Below are 11,062 nucleotides of genomic sequence, written 5' to 3'. Positions count from 1 at the left end.
CAGCATGAAGGGAACACCTGTTAGCAGATGCCCTTGTTTTTGCTTGTCAGACAAAAGTAGGGCTGCCAGATGCTTTCTACAAAATCCTCCATGTGTAACCCAACACAGAGGTAAGTTCAGAGCCAAGGAGCACAACCAAGAGATAAAAGACAGAAAAAGATTACTTCTGTAAGTAGAAAGCAAACTAGGGATAATTCCCTCCGCAGTGTCTTCCAAACAAGAAAGCAAGAGGTTTTTGTTGGAGACGGGTTTGCATATTAATGAGATGATAAGGAGAAAGGTTCACTCTAGGTCAGGCACCTTTCGGATTTCTCTGGAAAACCTTATCTGAAACAACACCAACTCGAAGGAAGCTTAGCAGTTAGGGAAGGGAAAGGAAAATGTCTCCCTCACCCTCCAAGCTCTCAACGGATGCACCTGACAAGTCCCTCAGCAAGCTAAATGCCTTCCGAACTTGGGGCCCCAGCCACCCCATGTAAAGCAGCCCAGGACTGCGCCCCGGGTTCTTCCAGAAACGGATCCTCCTGGGGACTCTGAGGTGGGGGGAAGGGACAGGTGCCTCTTTTCCCTCCAGTTGTCTGCAGGGACTCAGTGCAGGCCCCTTCCAATGTCCTGGGAGCACCTGGAAGAAGGAGACCGTCAGCCTTTCCTTTTTGCTCTCAGCAGAGACAAAGAAGGTGGCCCTAGGGCTGTGAGCCTACTCAGTCGCCCCGAGTCTGGCTGGGGAAGAGGACTGCAGAGGCCAGGACCTTGCAGAGCGCGGGGCGGGGCCGGCGCCAAGGGGGCGTGACACAGGGGGGGCGTGGTCACGGGGTGGGCGTGTCGCCTCGCGGGGAAGGGGCGGCGCCGGCCGCGCGGAGGGAGTGAGTCACCTGACCGCCGCCCTCCCGCCCGCCCTCCCGCTCGCTCTCTTCCAGCCGCCGCCGTCAGTCGGGCCGCGCCACCGCGCCGGGGCTCTGGTGAGTGGACAGGCGTGAGGAGCGGCGGGCAGGACCGGGGACGGTGGAGTCGACTGCGGGCTCCGGCTCGGGGTCGGGGCGGCGCGCCCGCCGGAGGGGGCGCCCGAGTGCGGACCCCGCGGCCCGCGCCTTGTTTACGCCGCGTCCCTCAGCGCGGCCGGCGGCGGAGCGCGGCCCGGGCGCGAGGCCTCGCGTGGTGGCCGAAGCGGAAGCCCCAGCTCGCGCAACCTCCTGGAGCGCGGGCGGGCGTGGGGGGCCGCTTCCCGGCCCTCGAGGGCTGCTTTGTGGGACCCGCGCCCACGCGTGTTCGCCGAGCAGCTGCGGGAGGGCGCGGGCCGCGGGGACGGCGGTGCGTGTTTGTGGGGACTCGCGCGAGCTCCCGTGGCCTTTTTTTCTTCGCACCCGGCAGTTTCCTGTCATTGAGTGGCATCGCGCATTTGGATTGCTCCTAGGCTACGAGCCCTCCTGGCACTGCACCGGGGCTGATCTGAGGCAGAGTGGAGTAGTAATTGTGAAAGAACGTGTGTGGGAAAAACAGGCTGCGACGTCATGCTTGGAAGAACAAAGACAGTTTTGTAGGATGCTGATCTTTTCTCAGCTCCGTATCAGAGCCGGGACTGTACCCACGTCAGATGCCACGGCTGGGTCTTTGTTTGTATGTTGCACGTTCTAAATACCCCAGAAGGTTTGCATTTTAAGGCAACTCGTGAAGGTGAAGGGTGGAAAGCCCAAGCGTGTTGGTGGCACAGTGCTTGAGAGCTTCACTCGGTGGAGCAGAGAAATGGGAAGAGGTGTCAGCCGGCTCCTTCCTGGTCCTGAGGTAGTGGTGCAAGGGTTGGGCCCTGTGGGCTGGGCTTGAAAGCACTTGCCACTTCTGCCTCTGGACATCTTGAGCCTGGGGGTGGGGGCGGAGGCTCCCGATGAGTCGCCCTGGCCCGGGCGTAGCGTGGCCCTGGTTGTTCAACTTGCATTTCTGTCAAGTGACTGACCATTGTTCAGTATTTTGGTTGGATAACAAGGTAGGATGACTCGTGAAAGTTGGGTTGCTGAGTCATGCGCCCCAGCTCTAGAGGTAATGAAGAACAGCTGTGCAGACACGTTCATCACGTGCCTCCACTATAAAAGGCTAGGGAGGGGGCTTGTACTGGGAGGCTGTAGAGAACCCCGCCACAGCCCTCTGTTTTGATACAGGTAATCAGTGGGTGAAGTGCATGCAGAAGCACTCTTAGGAAGCGGCCAAGCAGCAGGGAGCTGGTGTTTAAACAACAGGGCAGCCTCGTGACCTATTGCTGGAGAGCACATTGGCGGGCCTGGAACAAGCTTGGCTAGGGAGAGACTTTGGCTGCTAGGAATCAGCCGGTGAACACTAGTGAACTCGGTGTATTTCTTCTTTTTTGTGCAGAGTGGTGGATACATTTCTTAAAGTGAATTTGTTCTTTATAATGTGAGGACGCAGAAGGGGACCGCCTCTTGTTTCTATTGGCTTGTGGGTTTCCATGCGTGCACCGGTAGTTTCTGGGGTCAGGAGGGAAGTAAGAAAAGTACAGGTGTGTGGAATTAATTGAGTCAAGTCTGGAAAGAACCGTGTGTTCAAAGGCACACTATGTATACGGAGATGGTGTCCTTACGTCCTGTGTCATTGCTTCTTGTTGGAAAAAAAATGAGCATTGTGGCACATGCAGTGTAGTCCTCAGTGCTCACAAAGTTTAGGAATGGGAAATATGGCGGTACAAAGCTGGCTCTTGGGGCAAAAGAATGATTAGCTTTTATTGAAGGTAATTAATTTAAAAGAATTTGTAATAGGAATGATGATTACTTTGTTTTATGTTTCAGACCTGAGATTAGCAATCATGACATCTTTAGGCATAAAGACTTCCTAAAATGTGATACAAGATGATTCGCCTGGGGAACAAAAAATGTTACAACTTTGCATTTTGAAACTTTGCTTTTATGTAAAATAAGACATGAAGTTTAAAGATTCAGATTAACAGCACATGCATATTTTATAGTGTGGGTATTTGTCCTTCATTCTCACCTTTTTTTTTCTGTTGTGAAATAGTTTGTTAAGCAATAGCTTTCCGGAATTTTTTTTCCCTTTTTTTAATGCTTCTGATTTCTCCTTAAAAGCTATGGTTATTTCAAAATACTCTTAATAGTTTTTATTTCCTGTGTAGTTCTTCCCATTTCACATTGTACATCACTTACAGTGTAGAACTTTGAATGTAAATTTCTTAACGCATTGTTGAAATAACAGTAGAAATAGACAAAATACATTTACACTTGATACCACCTGTTTTGAATTTGGTGGGAAGCCGAACAGTTCATTTGTTTAATGTGTGTCATCTGAATTATAGTGATACTCTAGAAGGTGCAGTGGAGATATGTAAAGATAATTTACACACTGGAATGTAATGTAAGGTGTACAGTATAGCAGATGCCTTTACAAATTGATCTGTTTCTCACTGGAAGTCTGTTTTCCCTTTGTCTCTTTTTCTCTCTCTTTCTCTCTTTTTGCTAAGCTTATACCCTATTAGTGAGAATTAATGGGAATAGCATTCTGCAAATCCCTTCCTGGGTGGTGGCGTTGAGCTTTGGCTGGTATTTACCATTCAGTTAAATCTCATGTTGTGTGCCTTTTACACCCTTTGTTATAAGAGGTGCTACTCAGAAGAACACTGGAAAAACCTTTTAAAATTTCTTGTCAGATTCTTATTTCAGTGCTGATCTGGACTTACATTTTAGGAATCATCTCTTCAGTTTTTTGGTGTTCTTTTAATGACATAATTGTTTAAACCCTAGAATGTACATTTCCTTAGGGTTCTATGAAATAGAGAATTTATGTGGTGGAACAGTTGATTTATGAGATTATTTTTATTTTAAAAATATGCCGAATAAGGTAATCTACAGAGTCCAAGGTGTGGTAAGCCGAGTGCTGTTTGCCAGAGTCCAGGCCCCTTGGAGAGAGTAAACATTTCAGGGCGGCAGATAAAATACTGATTTATATCTCCATGAAGCCTGGGCTCCTGGCTTCTTTGGTGCATAGCATTGGCAGGACACACCGTTTGTGGTCTGGTCATTGTACAGATGAAGCATTAAGCAAAGTGGTTAAAAGTAGATGTGTAGCCAGTTTGCATAAGGTCAATTTCCGCCTGTATCGCCCCTTTGAAGCCTGAGGCAAGCCATTCCATTTGCTAACCAGTGCTCCACCTTCTCGATAAACTGGGAATGGGGGTAACAAACCTTATATGTCACAGATTGTCTGGAGGATTAAATGCATTAATATAGGTTAAGTGGTTAGATCAGAACCACTGGGTCTGTATTAAGCATTAATGCATGTTAGGTGTTATTTTCTGTCGTCTAGAATCAGGAAAGTGCTCAGCAAATAGCCACAGAAAGCTGAATTGTAGCTGTTGACCAAGAATTAAGACCGAGGGATTCAGCAGGTCTCTGCTAGTGGTGGAACAACTCAAGTGAACAGTCCAATAGGTTAGCACCATCTCAAACACACACCCACCTTCTGAGGGCAGGGTGCCGGAGGCATAGCTTTTAATTTAAAGAAACCAAGCAGTCCCAGTGGAGTACTCTGCAGCAGATTGCTCTGTCACTACCTTGAACTGAAGATGGCTTTTTGCTTTTGAAGAAATAAAAATGCTTGGCATTTTCTGTCTAGTTGCCTCTCTGTGTTATAGTTGAAGGCTTTGTGTCTCCTCAGGTTTAGTGATCTGTTTACTCCTTCCCTTCTTATTACTACTAGCGTCATGCTCTATGCTTATCGCCGTAGTAACCAAGCACCAACCACACAGTTATAGATTAACTGAACACGTTGTCATGCTGTTTTGTTGCGTCATTCCTCCCCCACCCCAGTAACCTGTTTGCTGTGTCAACTTTTGTTTCCCTTGTAAGAGACAAATGATGCTGTGCCAGCCATTGTTCCCTTTATGAGAGACAAATGTTCCTGGAATTGGCAGACCAAGGGCTGTGAATTGGCTAACCACCCACTGACCCACTGTGAAATGCCTCTGACCTCAAGCAAAGGGGAACAAAGGCCCACCTTGTTTCTGTTTCTCATCACTATGTTCTTTATGATCAATGAGCTAATCATAAATGAACTATAAAAATTCTAACTCAGTTGCACAGCTTTGCAAATTCCATCTGCACTGTGTCGCTGGCCCAGCTAAAATAAAAGCGCTTCTTTAAAAAAGATGTCGTCTTGCCCCATTTTTCATCTCATGGGGCTTTGTTTTTTTGGGGGGGGGGTTTACAACACCAGGACAGAATTTGTTTCGTGATTCTTGTACCTAGACTCCATCCAGTTTATTCAGGACATTTGCAGTGTTCATTTACCTGCCAGGTGCTTCGAAGGACTGTATTTTCTTTAGATGGTCTGTCCAGGCTGATGGAGAGAAATTATCCATGGTATGGCTATGAATACAGTGGATATGATTTGTCATTGAGTTTACTGTACCTGTTAATACTTAAAAAAGGTCATATCAAACATTTTGACCACCCTTTCACCAGATTGTGAGTTTTCTCCTGGTGAAGGTTTTGCCTTTCTGTTTTCCTTCTGTGGTGCACTAAATGTGCTTTGACTGTTTATTTACTAAGTAATCTGTTGGTTGGAACCCAAGGTATTCAGGTTAATTCTGGTCCTATGAATTTTGAAACTATAAATTTTTTTAAAGGAGATTTTCACATTGTTCTTACGTTTTGTTAAGTATATACTGAGTTGAAACTCCTTCAGTCATTCAGATTACTGCTTTCTGTTTTCATCGTTTGTGTGATTACTGAAGCAGCAGCTGGATTTACATCGTTGTTCTACTTCATCTTCTGAGATAGAAGAAAACTTATGACTTCAACTGTAATTGGGAATGAATTAGCAAATACAATTTGGATTGTTTAGTGTTAACCATCACATATATCTAATACTTTTAATGTCATTATTTTTACACAACAGATCCTTTGTTTTATTTAGGATCATAATTTAGAAAATATTAATAGGATAATAAAAGTTGCCCCAAGGCAAGCACAAGGAACAAAGAAAGCGTGCTTGCCAGGGACTTTGTTGGTAATGAGTGCCTTAGGAGCACAGTGGGCATGCAGTGAAGTTGGCTGGCTGTAGGGTCCCTTTCAGTGTTGGTGAAGCCGAAGCTGTGTGCAAACTCTGTTTACTTAAAAATACATTTAAACCTTCTTTTCTTAATTCCTTAGGACACTCATTGTTCAAAAGAGTATCTTGGGATACAGTATTTTCAGTTTCAGTTTGGTAAGGTTAGTTTCACTTTTTTGGGTTCTTTTTTAGATTGGATCAGAGTCAGTGGGCAGTTGCATTCCACTTTCTCGTTTCTTCATTAAACTGGGATTTCCTTGAGAAGTACTTCCCAAAGAGAGCCTTATTTTCAATTCGCTGATAGCTTAGACTTTAGCAGTGGCCTGCCCATCTTTTGAGCCCTGGGTTAAATAATAGAGTAGGGGAACTATTTCATCTCCCCTTTCCATTAATTTCTTTTTGTTAACTTGTTAACCTCAAGAACACCCTGGGGAGGTGCTTTTGGCCTAAGGAAGTGATGTGTTCAGGGTTGCATTGCAGCAGGGAGGATCCCCCCATCCCTGCTTACTGGCGTCTTGTAATTAGTGCCCTGTTACTCTGCTAAAGTGCACCAGCATCTTTTGGAAGTCAACTAAATCATATAGAGAGTTGGTTCTAAAATGTAAATCTGTGAAAGATTTATTAACATTTTAATAAATTTATCAGGTTGTAATTTTCGAGTAAGTGGTTTTGGGTTAGATAAATCATTTTATTACTGTATATTTTGTATTTAAGGCCTCTGCAGTCAGAAGTATCTGGTGTCTACTCAATTTTTCTGAAGAGTGTTCTCAGCAAGGCTCAAGGTTCTCCTAGATCAAAGAAGTAACTCTTTAGAAGAAATAAGAAAAAAAACTACTGGTTCTTTCAATAATTGTTTTCACATTATCAATAGACAGAGTAGAAAAGCTGAGTAGAAGTGTTCTTTGCTTATACCCAGCGCCAGCTCTCATCCAGAAAAATCAAAGGAAATGCCATGTGAGGTTGAGCCTGCAGCTGTCAGTTTTTTTTTAATTTATTATTTTTTTTTTTGTCTTTTTCGTTTTTATCGGTACCAGGGATCAAACTCATGACTGCACACTTGCAAGGAAGGACTTATGCCGCTGAGCTAAATCCCCAGCCCCAACTGTCAGTTTTTTCTGCTTACCCATTTTTTATGTAGTAAAGGACTGTCACCAGGTACCCATCGAGCTGTAGGTACAGTTCTTTGGATTTTTACAAAATGCGTTTTGCCTCTCAGGGCATGCCTGTTGTCACTGTACTGACCTGCATTGTCTGTTCCAGTACCTAGCGTGGCTGGGGCCGTCTCCTCTCTGGACCAGTTGGCAGCAGTGGTCGTTAGTGGTAGAGGAGCGCAGGTACTAGCATGGCACCCTGCTGTCGTCCTGCCCTCTTTGGTTGAGTCAAGTTGGGACAGCTCTCTGACAGCTGAAGAGTAGAAGATAATTGTGTTTTTAAGTTTTGTAGCACTTTGTTCTTTTATTTTCCTGCTCATGCTGCTTTTCTCTCCAGACTTACACACAAACACACCTTCACTCAGCTTTTGGTGTATGTAGATAGTAGGGTGGGTTGTTACATTCATTTCAACATTAATGGTGTTTCTGTTTTGTGAGGTATTTGGGTTTACATTTAAAAATGAGACAAAAACTTACACTTTTACCCTCTAGGTACTTTTCTAGATACTGGCAGTACAGAACACTTGGGAAGGGCAGTCTAAAGATGAGCAACCCATTGTGGCAGCATGAGTTAACTATTAAGAGGAACGTGTGCAGTGTGCCATGGCACCATAGACTACGAGAATCCTAAGTTCTGGAAACCAGAAAAGGCTTGGGCATATTCAGATGGTTGTATAATTTGGTGGAGAAAACAGCTTGTATTGACAACTCTTTTGAGAAGGGTAGCCATGAAAAGTAGAAAGCCACTTTGGTACAGAGAGGTTGGGACAGGGAAGAATGTATGTGTATTAAAAATCTGGTCAGTGGAAAGCTGTAATTGTGGGCAATGACCTGGCTGCCACAAGTGTGTATGTTTCAGTAACTATGACTGGATTTCCTGGAAGGAGAGAGACACTTGTTGTTTTTCCTAATACGTCTCTTTCTCAGTGAGAAAAACTTTTCCAAAAGCCTGGTAAGTGCTACCGTGTCTCATCTCAGTGGGTCCACTTTCACACAAGCCCATGCTGTCAGTTGGTCGGTATGAAAGGAAATAAGACTTCTCTGAGTGGGTTAAATGGGTTATGATTCTTCTCGAGATGGGTGAGGGTCTGCTTCCCCTGAAATACTTCCTTCTGTGATCAACTAGTACTTTTATAATCATCAGATCAAATAGATCATTTAAAAATTGAAAACACTCATCCTGCCATTAAGAATTACATGTAGAAAGAATGTTGTATATTTCTTTCAGTATTCTGAACAGTTCTGAAGTTCTTTATTATTCTCTGGATACTGTCAGGGAAAAGAGAATTTGTAATTCAATCTTTCAGCTTCTCATTAGGTCTGTAAGGAGAGGACAGCTCTTTCTCAGTCTGAAGGTGTTGTACTAAAATGCTAAAAAACTAAATTGCAAAGTTAAAAAGATTGTTATTAGCAAAAAGAACTTAGTCATTCTGTGCTATGCTTATCACCCTAGTAACCATGTAACTGGAGCACTGACCACAGTCATAAATTAACTGAAGCATCCTCATACTGTTCTGTATGCGTCCTCACCCTAGTAACCTGTTTGCTGTGTCAACCTTTGTTCCCTTTGTGAGAGACAAATGTTCCTGGAATTCGCAGACCAAGGGCTGTGAATTAAGGAAAGAAAGGGCTAACCACCAAATGTGAAATGTCCCTGACCCCAAGCAAGGGGGAACAAAGGCCCTCCTCATTCCTTCTCTGTCACTCTTCACTTTGTGGATTAATATGCTATAAAAATCTGTGAAAATTCTAGCCCAGTTACACAGCTTTGCAAACTCTATCTGCACTGTCGCTGGTGCAGGCTTAAATAAAAGCACATTTTTTCTTTTTAGAAAAGATGTCTTGCCCTGTTTTTTTAAAATAACATCTTGGGGCCTTGATTTTGGGGTGCAACAGAAGGGTTTACTGACCTGTGGTATCTGTGGCTCTCACTGAATTAGTCTGGCTCAGCCAAAGTGTGTTCCATTCATTTTCTGGACAGGCAACAGTCTGTAAAACCTAGTTTGTTTCTTTTTATGTGCGTGCATATGTGTGTGTGTGTGTGTGTGTGTGTGTGTGTGTGTGTGTAGTTTAGGCTTAATTTGGGACTTGTACTTGAGATCCTCCTGCTGCAGCCTTCCAGAGTGCTGAGTTTAGCCACAGTACCTAACTTGCTTTAGAGAACAAATTCTTATTCTTGTTTTGTTTTTGAGACAGAGTTTTGCCATGTAGTTCAGGCTGGCTTTGAACTCATTGTATAGCCCAGGCTGGGCTCAACTCAACCGCAGTCCTCCTGTTTCAGCCTCCCAAGTGTTGGGATTACAAATGGTTTGCCACCATGCCTGGCGAGGACCCAATTTCTTGAATCAGAGATACAAACGAATTTATCTTTTCTTTGCTAAACACTTCCTCTCCTAGAAGGAAAAATTGTACTCTGGTTAGCTATTTGGCCATTAGTTTTAGATTTCAAGAAAATGCCACCTTAAATTTGTGTAGTGTTCTGGTAGGAATCCTGAATTTTTCAGATGTCTTTAGAGGGGGTAGAATTTAGAAGGACTGATCCTACCAACTTTTTCTCCCAGGTAACATGCAGCAGTAACTGTTTACCCACCCAGTTGCTGGTCACACATCCTTTGAACTGAGTTCTATCCAGCTTTATTTACAGTGAAATACAGCTTTATAGTGAAAAGTAGTTGGTGAGAGCTTCAGTGGAAAGTCTGCAGATTGGAAATGTCCATTGTAGAGATGGTTATTTTTGCCTTCCAGATTAAATAATAAAAATAGACATACAGTTTTTAATGTTAAATATGTATAGTGAAACATTGTAGCACTACAGTGACCTTGAGGGGCTTTTGGATCAGGTTATTATTTTTTTTAAAGGAGGAAAAGTTTATGTAGCTCACAGTTTGTGGAAGTTTTCAATCTTTACTCAGCTGGCTGGATTAGTTTATTTTAAATAAAGCATTTGAATTTCCTACTTGTTAAGTTAAAGAATTTCAAATCTGTAACTCATGTGATGTCCTGATTATTTTGCCATAACTGCTGCTTTCTTTAATTAAAATTACTACTTAAAATTCTTTTTGTGATTAACCCTCCCCCTTTCTGGCTTGAGTTTCTTGTGAGTTGGAATGATTGGGAAGTCCAAGCGTGCGTTCTCATTTACTTTGCATACTGTGTGTGCCACCTTTTAGACCTGCAGAGGATCATTCTGACCTTGAGCTATTTTCAGAGCTTTCACTTCTTTTGGGCAGTTGAAAATACATATTTTGGTTCATAGTATTTTTTCTTTTTCAGTTTAGAGATAAAACGGCGTATGACGGGTCTTTACCTTTGAGTGTAAGGCAAGGGCTTTTGTGGTCTGTGTTGAACGTACCTTTGATGAAGGTTCTGTTACCATGGTTTTCTTCTGGAGCATTACAGTCCAGTATTTTGGCTGACCTGGTCCACTTTGAGTAGAAAGGCATTGTCTTGGGCTGTATATAAAGTATATTGTTCAATTAATGTATATAAGTAACAAAACTTTTTTTAAATTTTAACTTACTAAATTATTTTACGGAGTAACACAGGCCCAAATTTAATAATTAAATAACTTTCCTATCTACTTAATAACAGATGTTGGGCTTCATAGGCATACACAGTTATAGACAGCTGAGATATTACTATCCTTGGTCATTGCATTTTTAAAACTTTTACTGAGTTTATTGGCGCATTTATATATGCATAATGATTGCATTTATCATGCATTTGTATACACCATATAGTCTGATTCCTCTTTTTTTTAATGTCCCTAATCCTGGGTCCTCCTTTCAACCCCTTTCCCCTTTCTTATTTAGAAAGCTTTGTTTCCATTTTACCCTTCTTTTTAT

At 43.2% G+C, this 11,062-nt stretch overlaps 1 protein-coding gene across 1 annotated transcript in view; it reads left to right on the top strand.

The window, feature by feature from the left end:
* Positions 1–855: 855 nt before the first annotated feature.
* Bach1 (BTB domain and CNC homolog 1) overlaps positions 856–11,062 on the top strand; it is a 53,448-nt gene continuing 43,241 nt past the window's right edge. The window contains exon 1 of the mRNA XM_003467177.4: positions 856–959. The gene's annotated coding sequence lies outside the window, so the exon portion shown is untranslated. The remainder of the gene's footprint in view (positions 960–11,062) is intronic.

The sequence above is a fragment of the Cavia porcellus genome, unplaced genomic scaffold (assembly GCF_034190915.1).
Source record: "Cavia porcellus strain 051 isolate PalLab524CR breed Dunkin Hartley unplaced genomic scaffold, mCavPor4.1 scaffold_7, whole genome shotgun sequence".
NCBI lineage: Eukaryota > Metazoa > Chordata > Mammalia > Rodentia > Caviidae > Cavia > Cavia porcellus.
Note: the sequence above shows the minus strand (reverse complement) of the source record. Positions and strands in the feature narration are given on the sequence as shown.